We start from the raw sequence: 14,609 nt of genomic DNA on the forward strand, positions 1-14,609 counted from the left end.
ATAGGCATTATATATTAGAGAAAAGAAAATATTATTAAGAAAATCGAAAGAGAAAACACATTTACACTACTGTACTGTATTTATTGAAAAATAACCTGCAAGTAAGTGGACCTGCACAGTTCAAACACATATTGTCCAAGGGTCAACTGTAAATGTCTCCAGGGGGAAGACAAGTGAAGCTTCTCCTGGTCTGTACCTCCTGGGACGCCTCCCTGGTTTCGGGCTGTGCCCCCCTCTGAAAGGTAAATACAGATATCGGGAGGTAAAGCCCTCGGTTGTCTCACTACATGCTGCCATAGCCCTATTTTAGCTTCTATGGCTTGTTCTTTTTTTTTTTTTTAAAGATTTATTTATTTATTTATTTGACAGAGAAATCGCAAGTAGGCAGAGAGGCAGGCAGAGAGAGAGAGAGGAGGAAGCAGGCTCCCCGCTGAGCAGAGAGCCCAATGCAGGGCTTGATCCCAGGATCCTGAGATCATGACCTGAGCCAAAAGCAGAGGCTTAACCCACTGAGCCACCCAGGCACCCCTGGCTTGTTCTTTAACAAGGTGAAACTTGCTCAGGAAGTCTCAACTGTGCAGAAACATGAAAATACTTCCTTGTTGAGTTGGGCTGCCTTTGCATCTTTTTCCTTGGCTGGGACTGGCTCTCTCATCCTCTCTCAGGATTCATCACAGTTTCCAGAGATTGAGCCTATCAGTCAACATGTATTTGGCTGCAAGTATCAGAACGCCTGACGAATAATTGGTTAACTGATCAAAGCATTTCATGGTCTCACTTGACAACATCCCTGATGGTAGCAGGTCCTAGTCGGGTGTGCAGTTCAGGGCTGCCATCAAGGACCTGATCACTTCTCATCCATCCACGTTCTCTCTTCTCAGTGGATGGCTTCTGTCCTCAGACCTTTTGCCCCATTGTTTTGGGGATGATTGTCACAACTCTAAGAAACAGGTGTGCATGCAACGGTACCCAGTGGAAGAAGTGAAGGCAGATGGAGCACCTGGGGCGCCGTGGGTTGGGCGTCTGCCTTTGGCTCAGGTCATGATGCCAGGGTCCTAAGATTGAGCCCCATATTGGGCTCTCTGCTCAGCAGGGAGTCTGTTCTCACTCTTGCTCTCCCTCTGTGCTCTCTGTCTCTCAAATAAACAAAAATCTTAAAAAAAAAAAGTGAGCACAGAGGACAGAGATTGCATGACAAGAAAAAAAAAAAAAAAAGGACTATACTCAGAGACCTCTTCCTCATCAGGGAGAAAAATGTTGCCCAGAATCCCCTAGTACAGTTCCCTTTATTGGCCAGAACTAGGTTCCATGTTCCCCGCCCCCCGCCCAAGAGCATTCCCTGGCAAAGAAGGCCTGAATCACTTTTGCTTCATTACCAGACCAAATTAGGGTTTTATTAGCAGTGTAACAGAATGATAAAAGGGATCATGAATTTTTGGAGAGCTTGTCTCTTCATCTCAAATCAAGAGAGATTTCATCCTGCCTGTGAGAGCTTTCCTCACCACAAGAGACATGTGATCCTGGCTTCGGTAGCTGCTTCTAGATGCTTCTCCTGGAGTGTGTTCTTCTAGTCCTTCCAAACAATTTTTGTCAGCCTCCTATAACCTGGGTGTAAGGCTCCTTCTGTTAAAGTGAACTAGACGGATTTCTGTGGTCCGCTACTGAACCCTAATAAGAAAGGGTCCTGTCTAGGAAGGTGTACAGGAAGGAAAGCTGGAGACCGTGCCTGTTCCAGGGCAGAGAAAGAATAAGAAACCTTTGGGCATAGGGATGCCTTGACTCTTGGCAGGTGAGCTGCAGGAGAGAGAACCCTAGGGAAGAAGAGAGGGGGTTTTCCAAAGCATGCGCAGCAGCAAAGAAAGAGGTTTAGACCCCTGGCAGGGCCCGAGAGCAGACAATGGTTCACAGGAACACTGGTCAAGTACGAACTTCCCTGTCCCCTCCCCTCCTCTCCTTTCTTGAGCAACTTGGGTAGAGGAGGAATTGAAATGAACACAGGAAAGAGCAAAGCAAGTGACCGCTTCCCTTTGTCTTCTCTCTCTGCAGCAGTCCCGAGCTAGGAAAGGGAGAAAACACTGACCGTTCAGCCATGCTTAAAGTTTTGTTTATGACAGGGATCTGGATATTTTCGTTACTGACCATGGACTTATTCTAGTTCAGAGACACCGAAAAACTCATGGGTTATACTGGCGTTATTTCTAGGGGCAAGAGGAAATAACATTCATGTTTTGAGCCATTCTGAGCAAACCATATGTACTATCTAAACCTCAAACATATACTTGGGCTTCTTCTTTTTTTTTTTTCCTTTTTCAGGGTTGGGGAAAACCATCTGAAGAGGAAGAATCAGATACAGAGAACTTGCCTCACCTCACTCTTCCTAACTCATTGAAACTGGATGATAATAGACAGTTTCAGGGGTGCCTGTGTGGCTCAGCTGGGTAAGCGTCCAACTCTTGGTTTCAGCTCAAGTCATGATCTCCCGGTTGTGGGATCGAGCCCCACATGGGGCTCTTTGCTCAGTGCAGAGTCGGCTTCAGATTCTCTCTCCCTCTCCCTCGCACCCATGCTTTCTGTCTCTCCGAATTTTTTTTTTTTTTTTTTTAAAGATTTTTTTATTTATTTATTTGACAGAGAGATCACAAGCAGGCAGAGAGGCAGGCGGAGAGAGAGGAGGAAGCAGGCTCCCTGCTGAGCAGAGAGCCCGATGTGGGGCTCGATCCCAGGACTCTGAGATCATGACCTGAGCCGAAGGCAGCGGCTTAACCCACTGAGCCACCCAGGCGCCCCTGTCTCTCCGAATTTAAAAAAAAAAAAAAAAATCTTAAAAAGAAACTCAGAAGTTTCAAAAATACCCCCTACAAAGACTTAAAGCCTCTGAAAAATGGTGCAGATGTATAAAAATGTTTAAGAGGACTTGGAGAAATCAGGGGATGCCAAATATGTAGTGGGATTATTATGAGAAGCTGGTGATATTTCAAGGAATACCCTCAATTTTCCAGTTGATGAAATGCAAAGTCAAAATCAGCCCTGCTCCTACTCTAGTGCTCAGCACATGGGGTTTTACTAGAAACACCAAATCCTGGGCTGGATGTGCTGTGGGTCTGATCCAATACAGCAATTACTTTTGCGGTGCAGAGCTCCCATAGCACCCTGTGCTTCTTTTCATAGCATTTAATATTCTGCATTGTAATTGATTTTTAAATTTATTTAGCAGGATTGTGAATTTAACTCACACCACCTCTCCAAAATAGGGAGAAGTTGTGGTCCCTTTGTTAACTAATCCAGCCTCCTTCCTCCATCCCCCCCTGCTGGTGAGGGGTAGACACAGCGAACATTTCCATCCTTTCTGGTTTAAATGTAATCTGGTCCTATAATTTAAACAGTCCCTTGGAAAATAAAAGCTTGGAAAATAAAAAGTCTTGGAAAATAAAAAGTCTTGGAAAATAAAAGCTCAGTCTGTCAGATTTTCCACCCTTTCTGCTACAAGATGTTAACTGCGTGGGGGCGTGTGGGGAGGTGTGGAGTTGCCTGACCTTGTGGCTGAGGAGAAGACTGGTCCTTGGGAACCTCTTCACCTCTTGTCCTCTTTGTTGCTCTTGGCATTGCTATATTGGGCTGAAGTCTATGGCTGATGTATGTGCATGGATATCTCTCTGTCTGTCTCTGTTTCTCTTCCTGATGGCCCTTTCTGACCCACTCTGCCTTCCCTGGCCTCCTCCCACCAATACATCCCCCTCTGACTGGCTGTGACTTCCATTTTATCGCCATCCCATGTTGCAGTCACTCACCTACCTCACAGGCACTGCGGATCCCCAGCCAGATTCTCAGATATTCTCAGTCACAAGGGCCTCAAATGGAAAGAATAGATAACTTTAAATTTAAATCTCATGACTTTTCTCTGGCCATGCTGGGTTAGACATGAGGTAGCCTGCGATGAGGCCTCTTCTCAGAGTCTCAAGATGGGGGAAGGAGGAAGAAGAACCTCCTCTTGCCCTTGGTATCTTCCCCAGTCCCATACTACATACTCAGGACAGGTGTCTGACTGATGTGTTCCTGTCTTATTCTTTGTCCCACAATTCTGGGGCTGAAGAAGCATGGCTTCCATCTCCTTTACTCCTTCTACCACAGAGTAGTTAGAGCTCAACTGAGAGTCTTCTCTACCCAAGGAAAGAACAGTCTGAGTCAAGTCATCCAGGCCTGGTTTCTAATGGGGGAGGGGGGGAATGAAGCTTAATAAAAGAATTAAGGAAATCACCTCTAGATACAATAACCTATTTTTTGAGGCTGTTGTTTGGCTGCACAATCTTATTTGAAGGTCAGAAGCTGAATATTAATTTGATCTTTCTGTTTGCATGCATTACATGTAAATTGTTTAGAACAGTTCCTGGCATCCAGTAAGCAATCAGTGTTCTCATTCTGTAATCTCTTAATCTCCTTCTGAGGCTGGTTGGTGTCTTACATAAACTAGGAAAAATATGTGGTAGGGAAAGCAAAAGAGAAAAATCATGCTGATAAGTTCTACAATATTAACCTTATTAACCAACATCTACATTTTATCACATTTCAAAATTCTCAACTAGGATATGCTTGTGGAGGGATTCAAACAATATAGGAGATTACAAAAACAAAGCCCTCAAGAAACTTCTAATATTGCCCCTGACCTGGCCCCTGTTTTATTCTTTTTCCTAAAAATAATAACTGCAAGCAGTCTGGTTGAATCTTTTCTACTTGTCCATCTCCCCTATGATGCTACAAGCTTTTTGAGCTTGCCCCTGTAGCACCAGAGGTCCCCAATAAATGCTTGATGAGTGAATAAGTAATTAAATGATGCATTATGAAATAATATAGATTACATAAAATGTCTTTTTAAAAATATTTTATTTATTTATTTGACAGAGATCACCAGTAGGTAGAGAGGCAGGCAGAGAGAGAGGAGGAAGCAGGCTCCCTGCGGAGCAGAGAGCTGGACGTGGGGCTCGATCCCAGGACCCTGGGATCATGACCTGAGCTGAAGGCAGAGGCTTTAACCCACTGAGCCACCCAGGCGCCCCACATAAAATGTCTTAAGAAAAAATTTACTGTTATATATAAATATGTTAAGATGCTTAGTCACCTTTTGAGCTTTCTTAATAGGACTGCTTCTGATTAAAATAGAACAGGGAGGGGCGCCTGTGTGGCTCAGTGGGTTAAAGCCTCTGCCTTCAGCTCAGGTCATGATCCCAGAGTCCTGGGATCGAGCCCCATATCAGGCTCTCTGCTTGGCAGGGAGCCTGCTTCCTCCTCTCTCTCTCTCTCTGTCTGCGTGCCTCTCTGCCTAATTGTGATCTCTGTCAAATAAATACATAAAATCTTTAAAAAAATAAAATAGAACAGGGATTAAATTATGAGATTAATGTAATTACAGTGTTCTCCTAAATGCTTCCTATTATGCTTCAGAGACCTGATACCGAATAATGAAGATTAGACGATGACAAGGCATTTCATCAAGGCTTTTGTGCTTTTATATGAATATCTGATACCATAGCAATAATGTCCAAAGCTTTCATGTTTATTTTATTTTTGATGTGTTCTCGATTATAACCAATACAGCCTCTGTTATCTAATGTACTATGGTAAAATGGAATGTGCTGGTGATTGATCAATCGGATGCATCAGTGTTTTAAAAGGCAGTAATATGATTCTTTTTTAAATTAAAAAAATAAATAATTTTGGCAGTCTGATTACAATAGGGAAAAGACATACCAATCTAGTGAATTAGTGTGCACGAATAAGAAATAAGATGCAGTTCATGTCTCATTCCCAGGATTGGTAATGGGGTTCTTTTCCGAGTCATTTTGGAGGATTCCAAACCAATTTCTTGGAAGGTCAGTTGAGGATAGAAGCGCCTCTTCCCTGCCGTGTCCCAAGTGGGCAGATAGCAGACATCTGTCCTTGCATGGTCACAGAAGCACATGTGAGATAGACAGGCCTGTTCCATCATTTCTTAGCAGCATGGCCTTGGGAAAACTGACCTCACTAAATGAGCTTGTTATAAGAATTCAACAAACACATTCTCACCATAGTGCTTAGCACATAATGCTCAAAGTTAACTACAAACTACTCGCCGTTCTAGAAATGTTCTAGAAAGGGCTTTCTTTCTAACCAAGATATGTTTGGGTTGCCACTAGAAGGAACAAACCTCCATTTCCTGCATCTGCATCTATAGTCATCTGAACCAGTACCTGTCTCCTCCTGTCCCTATCTCAGAGTAGGGAAGCTATGTGGTAGCCGTGGTGGGAGCCTTGGATTACTGTTGTAGTGCTGTGAACTTGAAGCTGAAAGTTATTGGTGGCTTCTGACTTCTGGCCCCCCAGCCCTTCCATGGAGTTTTAAAGCACATAATTTCATGAATCAAATTCCTTTCTTCTTAAAATACCTAGAATGTTTTTTATTTCCTACACTGAACTCTGACAGGTACACAGACTCAAGATTATTTTAATAAAGTCCCAGCTTTGTCCCTGTCCGGGACATTATCCTTACTTTCTTCATAATCAAGCTTCTGCAAAGAGTCATCCTTCTATATTGTAAACCTGTCCTTTATCTCCTGTTTGCACTCAATTCTACAACAATCAGTCTTCCTCTATGCTACTAAAGTACTAAAATGCCTTGACCAAGGTCAGCTATGATGCACCAAATGCCAAATTCAGTAGATTTTTTTCAGCCCTTGTCTTATTAACCATCGTTGGACACTGCCTTATTGGACACGGTTGATTATACCTTTCTTTCTGGAACCTGCTCCTCTCTTGATCCTTGTGACACAACATCTTATGGCCTTCTCTCACTTTTTTGATCAATCTCTGTTGTGAGTTCCTTTTCTTCCCTAATCCCATTAAATGTTGGTGCTTCCTAGGGTTCAAGCCTCAGAGCTCTTCCCTTCTTAGTACACTGGTCTTCTGTGAGTCCAGCTACTATCCCTGTGGCAATGACTCCTAAATCTCCACCCCTCCTCTGCTTGTTCTGGGCACTATAGGCAACCCCCTCTCCCTCTGCCTCCAGACGCACTCAATTCTGAAAACACCTTGCCTGGGGCTTTCATTCTCCCATGACTTTATCCAATGATTCTCCCTCATCATTGTTGTATCTCTCTTCTACTGAATTTTCCTGAAATATAAAAACATTTGCTTGTTAGATAATGGTTTCTTAGATATAACACCAAAAACACAAGTGACAAAAGAAAAAGATGGATGAATTGAACTTTCTCAAAAGAAAATATTTTGTGCTATGAACAATGTCACCAATGAAGTGAAAAGACAACCTGCAGAATGGGAGAAAATTTTTGTACATCATAGATCTGATGTGGGTCTTACATTCAAGATGTGTAAAGAAACCTTATGACTCAATAATAAAAAGATAAACTAAAAAGAGGCAAAAGACTTGGATAGGTATTTTTCTGAAGAAGATATATAAATGGCCAGGAAGCACCTCAGAAGATGCTCAACATCATATTCCATCAGGAATGGATAAATATCCACACAGACAAACCATAATGAAATAAAACCTCACATTCATCAGGGTGGCTATAATCCAAAAGACAGATAATAACAAGTGTTGGCAGGGACATGGAAAAATTGGAATGCTCATACATTGCTGGTGGGAATATAAAACAGTTCAGTTGCTTTGGAAAACAGTTTGACAGTTCCTCAAAGAGTTAAACCTAGAGTATGATCCAATAATTGTACTACTGGGTATTTACCCCCAAAATACAAAACCACTAATTCCAAAGGATACATGCACTGCTATGTTTATGGCAATGTTGTTTATTTTTTTTTATTTTTTTATTTTTTTTTAAGATTTTATTTATTCATTTGACAGAGAGAGAGATCACAAGTAGGTGGAGAGGTGGGCAGAGAGAGAGAGGAGGAAGCAGGCTCCCTGCTGAGCAGATAGCCCGATGCGGGGCTCGATCCCAGGACCCTGGGATCATGACCCGAGCCGAAGGCAGAGGCTTTAACCCACTGAGCCACCCAGGCGCCCCGGCAATGTTGTTTATAATAGCCAAACCAGGGAAGCAGCCTAAGTGTCCACTGATAGAAGAATGGATAAAGAAGATATGATATATAAATACAATGGAATATTACTCAGCCATAAAAAAGAATAAAATCTTGCCATTTGCAACGACGTGGATGGAGCTAGAGAGTATAATGCTAAGTGCAATAAGTCAGGCAGAGAGACACATACCATATGATTTCACTCATATGTGGAATTTAAGAAAACCAGTAACAAAAAAAATAAGCAGAGGAATAAAGAGAAAGAGAGAACAAACCAAGAAACAGACTCTTAACTATAGGGAACAAATTGCTGGTTACCAGAAGGGAGGTGGGTGGGGGATGGGTATAACGTGATGAGGATGAGGGGGCGCACTTGTCACGAGGAGCACTGGGTGATGTACGGAAGTGTTGAATCACTATATTGTACACCTGAAACTAATATAACACTATATGCTAACTATACTGGAATTTAAAATTAAATGTAAATTTTTAAAAAGTTACCATTATGACCCAACAATTCCATTCCTAGGTAATATACCCGAGAGAAATAAAAACACTTGGCCCTACAAAAACCTGTGCACAGATGTTCAGAAGCAGAATTACCCACAGTAACCAAAATGGGAAAGCAGTTAAATGTCTATCAATGGATGAATGGGTGAAAAAGTGTCTATAGAATAGAATATGATTTGTCCATAAAGAGAAGTGAAACTTGAAAAGATTTCATTAAGAGAAAGAAGCCAATCGTAAAAGACTGCGTGTTGTATGATTCTACTTATATGAAGTGTCCAGAATAGGTAAATCTAACAGATAGAAAAGTAAATTAATGCCTGCCAGGGACTGGGAGGAATGAAGAATGGCTGCTAATGGGCATGGATGGCATTTATTTTGGGGTGATAAAAATGTTCTGAAATTAGATAGTGGTGATGGTTGCACAACTCTGTGAATATATTAACTCCATCGCATTGTAAATTCAAACCGACAAACTATATGATATGTGAATTATGGTTCAGTAAAACTATTTAAAAAAAACCCAACCCACTTGCTTGTCTTTTAAGGCTTGGAACAAACATCATCCCCTCTTTTTAAAGATTTATTTCCTTATTTGAGAGAGGTGAAAGAGAGAGAGCGACGGTGCGGAGGGGAGAGGAGAGGGTGAGGAAGAGGGAGAGACAGTCCTAAGCAGACTCTGTGCTGAGCACAGGGCCAGGCGTGGGGCTCGATCTCACGACCGATATCGATATCAGGACCTCAGCTGAATCCAGGAGTCGGATGCTTAACTGACCGCACCACCCAGGCACCCCAAACACCCCCCCCCTTCAGTCAGTTCCCTCAGTAATGTTGAACACCTAGGATGTGCCAAGCCTCCTTGTTCTAGGCTTGGAAACAGAGAGGGGAATGAGCCAAGCAAGGACCCTGCTCTCAGTGGGGAATGTAGCGGGGAGGTAGAAAATAAACAAGTAAACAAATAAGTGAATAGTTTAACATCAGGTTAGGAGAGGGGACTGAGAAAATGAGAGGGGTAAAGTGGCAGAGAATAAGGGGAGGAGGAAAGTGGTCAGGAAAGGCCTCTCTCCTCAGAGAGAGAGCATATGAGCCGAGAGCTGAATGTCAAGGAAGCAGGCTTATGAAGATCTGGGGTCAGAGTAGTTTCAGCAAAGAAGAGTTTAGTTTAATCAGTTCGTGGAACAGAAAAGAGTGACTGGAGTACAGGAAATGAGAGAGGGGGAGGAGATGAGCTCAGAGAGGTAGGTGTGAATCCAGATTCCACCCGGCCTTAGAAACCAACCATTCAGGGAGTTTGAATTTTTCTAGGAGCAGCAGGAGCCACTGAAAAGTATGGCAAATGGAATTTTCCAAAGGTAGCCGCACCAGGATAAATCCCATTCACACACACACAAAGTGACTGAAACTCTCCCATTGCCAGGTGGGGGTTATGTCCCCTCAGTTTGGGCCTAGGCATGGCGCTTATCCCTTCTCTGACCAAGAGAGTACGGCTGAAGTGAAACCATGTGACTTGCAGGTAAGTCATAAAAAATACAGTTTTACTCTGTTTCTCTCGACATTTCCCCTTGGAACCGAGCGGCCGTGATGTGATGAAACCAAAATCATCTTCTCAGAGAGATCACCTGCAGGGGGTTGTGTGGAGAGACCCTGAAGCTCCCAGCCAGCAGCCCGCATCAACCCCCCAGTCAGGTGAGAGGGGGAGTCCTCAAGTGATTCCAGCCTCAACCTCTGAGTGCAGCGGTGATGCTTCCAGACATCACGGAGCAGAGACAAGTCATTTCTGCTGTGTCCTTTCTGGATTCCTGACACACAGAATTCATGAGCATAAAAAATGGTTTTTTCCCTCACAACAGTCTGAGGGCATTTTTTACATAGACAGTAACTGGGACAAAAGATACAAATGAGGAAGTCTGTGTGATTCGTTCATGTTTTAAAATGTCACTTAGGGGGCGCCTGGGTGGCTCAGTGGGTTAAGCCTCTGCCTTTGGCTCAGGTCATGATCTCAGGGTCCTGGGATTGAGCCCCGCATCAGGCTCTCTGCTCAGCAGGGAGCCTGCTTCCCTCTCTTTCTCTCTCTCTCTCTGCCTGCCTCTCTGCCTACTTGTGAGCTCTGTCAAATAAATAAATAAAATCTTTTAAAAAAAAATGTCACTTAGGTTTCTGTGAGAAGAATGAATTACACAGAGTAGAAGCAAAAAGTCTTATGAAGACTCCCTAATGTGTCTCAGCTAGAATCAGTTACTCCAACTCGACCGTTTCTAGTGTGTCACCTATAAATGTACTTTATTCATTGGCTTACATCTCTCTCAAGGAGCTTAGAGTTTAGTAGTTTTTCTCTCTAGGGAAGCAAAAGTAATTTTTGTTTGAAAATCCTGAAAGATTGCCCAATGAAGAGAAATATTAAAATAGTTGTCTTCTTAGTCTTATTTGGCCGTATATAAAAGGAACATAGACTTTATGAATTAGGAAAAATGTTAAATTAATAAAAATCAATTTCTCAGTCTTAGATTTAAAAAAAAAAAAAGAATTTATTTATTTATTTATTTATTTATGAGAGAGACCAACACAGAGCATGAACAGGGGGGAGGAGGCAGAAGGAGAGGGAGAAGCAGACTCCCTGCTGAACAGGGAGCTCGATGCACGGCTTGATCCCAGGACTCTGGATCATGGCCTGAGCTGAAGGCAGATGCTTAACCGACTGAATTACCCAGGTGCTCCTCTTCTGGATTGTTTGAGTGAAGATATTTTACTCACTGTGTCTTTCTATGGATATTAGCGACAAGAATGTTTATCTCACAGGTTACTAAAAGCTGATGAAACAGCATTAACAAATTATTAAAGACTTTTAATTGTGGATAATGGTTTCCCAGTCAAAGACCTCAGTGAGACTCCCTGTAACCTGAGAAGACTTGTGTATGTGTGGAGGGAGGTAGGTAGGGTGATGGGAAAAGGAATGGATCCCTTTCATGTGTTGTCATTTTCTTGGACCAATTATGTTGCTCTATTTCATCCATTCACTCTGGAGAGTTGAGTTTGATTTCTCAACCATTGCCAAGAAATACATGATTTATTTCCTTTTAAAATTGAGTGCTTATTAGCATTGTGCTAAACATTTTACAAACATTATTTGATTTAATCCTTACAATGAACCTATGAGAGAAGTACAACTATTTCCATTTTACAAATAAAGGATACGGAGGCACAAAGAGGCTATTTCACTTGAACAAGTTCATAAAGCCAGACAGAGCAAGGATTTGAGCCCAGTTCTCTCTGGCTTCAGGGTCTGAGGTCTTACTTAGCTCAATGTTATACTGTCACTGGTCTTCATGGATGTTGTCCAATGACATGTCCCATTTCTTCTACAAAATCTTCCTTGCCTTGACTTTATCAGAGCACAGAATAGCTAGCTCCTCTGAGTTATTACAACACTTACTGTCTGTATCATTCACTTGGCATCTATCATTTATTGTCTTATACAGTGCGTGTGATTTTGTGTAAATATGTGTTTTGCCTGCTTCGGTTGGGGATCTTTGATTGCAAACTACAGAACCTAACTGAAGTGCTCCCTATCACTCCTTGCCCTCGATATGGGAAGAATATTGGGTGATTCACAGAATCAAAGGAAAACAGGACCACTGGACCTTGGGAGGAATGGCAACAGGAACAACTCCGGGGATCTTTAGCGGAAATATCTATGTATAGTCTCTTCGTATGATCTTTGGAATGATTTAACTTCAAGGGCCTTCATTCCACTCAAGTGTCACTCAGCTCAAGATTCAGATCTCTGGAAGAGGCAGAGAGTCTGGTTGGTCCAACCAGCATGGCCGTCTGCCTAATCCTTCTAGAGCGCAGGGACAGTGATGGATACTGACCAGGATCCAGAATGACTCCACTGTGATATAGAATGAGCAATAGTTGTATTTGCTTCTAGAGTATTTTGATAAATTGTGTACCCCTTGATGAAGAATAATATGATTTTTCAGGCAGACGGATCCTGAGGAAAGCAGAGAAATCACCATTCTTAGGATGATGCCCTAAGGGGAAGCACATTACTACAGGCTTCATCAGTAACCAAGTACTTAATCTATTATACTCTTATTAACTGGCCCCCCATTTTCTTCTATTTACAGAACTGTTCACTGTGATGAATTTTATGACTTGATCAGTATTACAGCAGACTACACTTCCTGAATAAACAAACATGGAAATGAGTTATTATGACCACAAGTTAGAAGTAATACATTCATAGCTATAGTTAATTCAAAACAAACTTGGTTTATAAAATTACAAGTTATAATAAGTAAATTTTAATACACATCACTTAAAGGTTTTTTTTTTTTCAAATTAAATTATAGGGCCTACAAACTTTCTTAAGAAACCATATAATGTTTTGAATTAAATGTCGTACTATTCCACTACTTAGAAATCCTTTTAGAAAGTTCTCTTTCTCTAAGTGCTATAATATTGACTGGTCAGTCCTGAGCTCAAAGTAGTTGCGGAGAATCAATACTGGCTTAGTTACAACTTGGCAAAGCCTGGGAGATTTCTTGGACCAGAAAAACCATCCAAAGATAAAAGGCTTTAAAAAAATTATGGCAAATGCAAGATATGTTATAATCTAATGAAAGAATGTAAGATTTCTTCAAAAGAACCCTCAAATCTTTCTGCACATATTATTAAACTCATCTACAAAACGCAAAAGGATCATGATAGTGCTTCTCAAGACCATCCAATGTTAAATCACTTGCCTAAAATTACCCAGTAAATTAGTGTCAGTTTGGGCAAGAATTTTTTCACTGTATGTTTAATCCATTATGCAATGAATGCTGAATAGAAAGCTCTAATGGTTAATAGTAACATAAAGATAAACATTGAGAAAACTAAACCCAATCCCCCCAAATTGCACATAATTGCACCTCTTCTTTCTACTGTTTTATGCATGTTATTTTTACATATTTGCTATTCATGCACTCATATCATTCTGTGAACTTCATTTTTCTTTGATTCCTCAGTATAATCCTTCTACCTTTCTTCTCATGTTGGACACCAGAAATCAACCTAATACCTCTCACTTCAGAACGCTCACATGAGCATTTGCATATTAATCCAGAAAGACTTGAGGTTCCTCCTCCTTTCAGAAACAAGGGCGTTTCTTCTGTTCTCTGTTTAGCCCTAAACTACCAAATGGGCACGTGACTATAAAACTAACATGCCAGTTCATCTAGCGCAAAAACAATAACTGGATACTTCTCTTAAGGAGTCAAATCAAGGTTAGAGAACCATTTGTGAAATGAAATTGTAGTCTTTCTAATCTGCAATAGAGCGTCAGCTACCACATCTCACCTTCTAATTTTAATTGCAAATGAATGGAGCCAGACTAGGATTGAGTATGTTTTTCTTTGCATACAATGCTTCTAGAAAACAAACAAATCACTACTGCATTACAGATCTTATACTCAGAGAGGTATGTGGAGATTCTAAGGTATCCACTGTGAATGACAAGATGTTAAATTAGGATTACTGTGCCTGGGAAAGTTCTGAGGTAGTATTTAAAGTATTTTTTTTTAAAGACATTATTTATTTGACAGAGAGATATCACAGGCAGGCAGAGAGGATGGCAGAGAGAGAGGAGGAAGCAGGCACCCTGCCGAGCAGAGAGCCTGATGTGGGACCTGATCCCAGGACTCTGGGATCATGACCCAAACCGAAGGCAGAGGCTTAACCCACTGAGCCACCCAGGTGCCCCATGCCCCAAGACTCTTACTTTTTGTGCTTGGTCATCTGAGCCGTGCCTTTTCATGACAGCAGCTCTGATGATCTCATATCATGACACACTAAGATGGAAGAAGAGGTGGAGGCAAAACATCTTGTATATCTTATAAACTGCTCACCAAGGTAGAAATCTTTTTTAGGACTTCTTAGCAGATTTTCTCTTATTTCTCAGTGATCAGAACTGGGTTTCATAGATGCATAACCTCTAAATGGGGAAACACGGGCAAAGGAGACCAGGATTGTCACAGGCACCTTGGACCAGAGTAACCCTGGCTGCCCATTATAATCAACCAGGAGATTTGTAAA

Source organism: Enhydra lutris, unplaced genomic scaffold (genome assembly GCF_002288905.1).
Source record: "Enhydra lutris kenyoni isolate GAN:26980312 unplaced genomic scaffold, ASM228890v2 scaffoldscaffold21, whole genome shotgun sequence".
Lineage (NCBI taxonomy): Eukaryota > Metazoa > Chordata > Mammalia > Carnivora > Mustelidae > Enhydra > Enhydra lutris.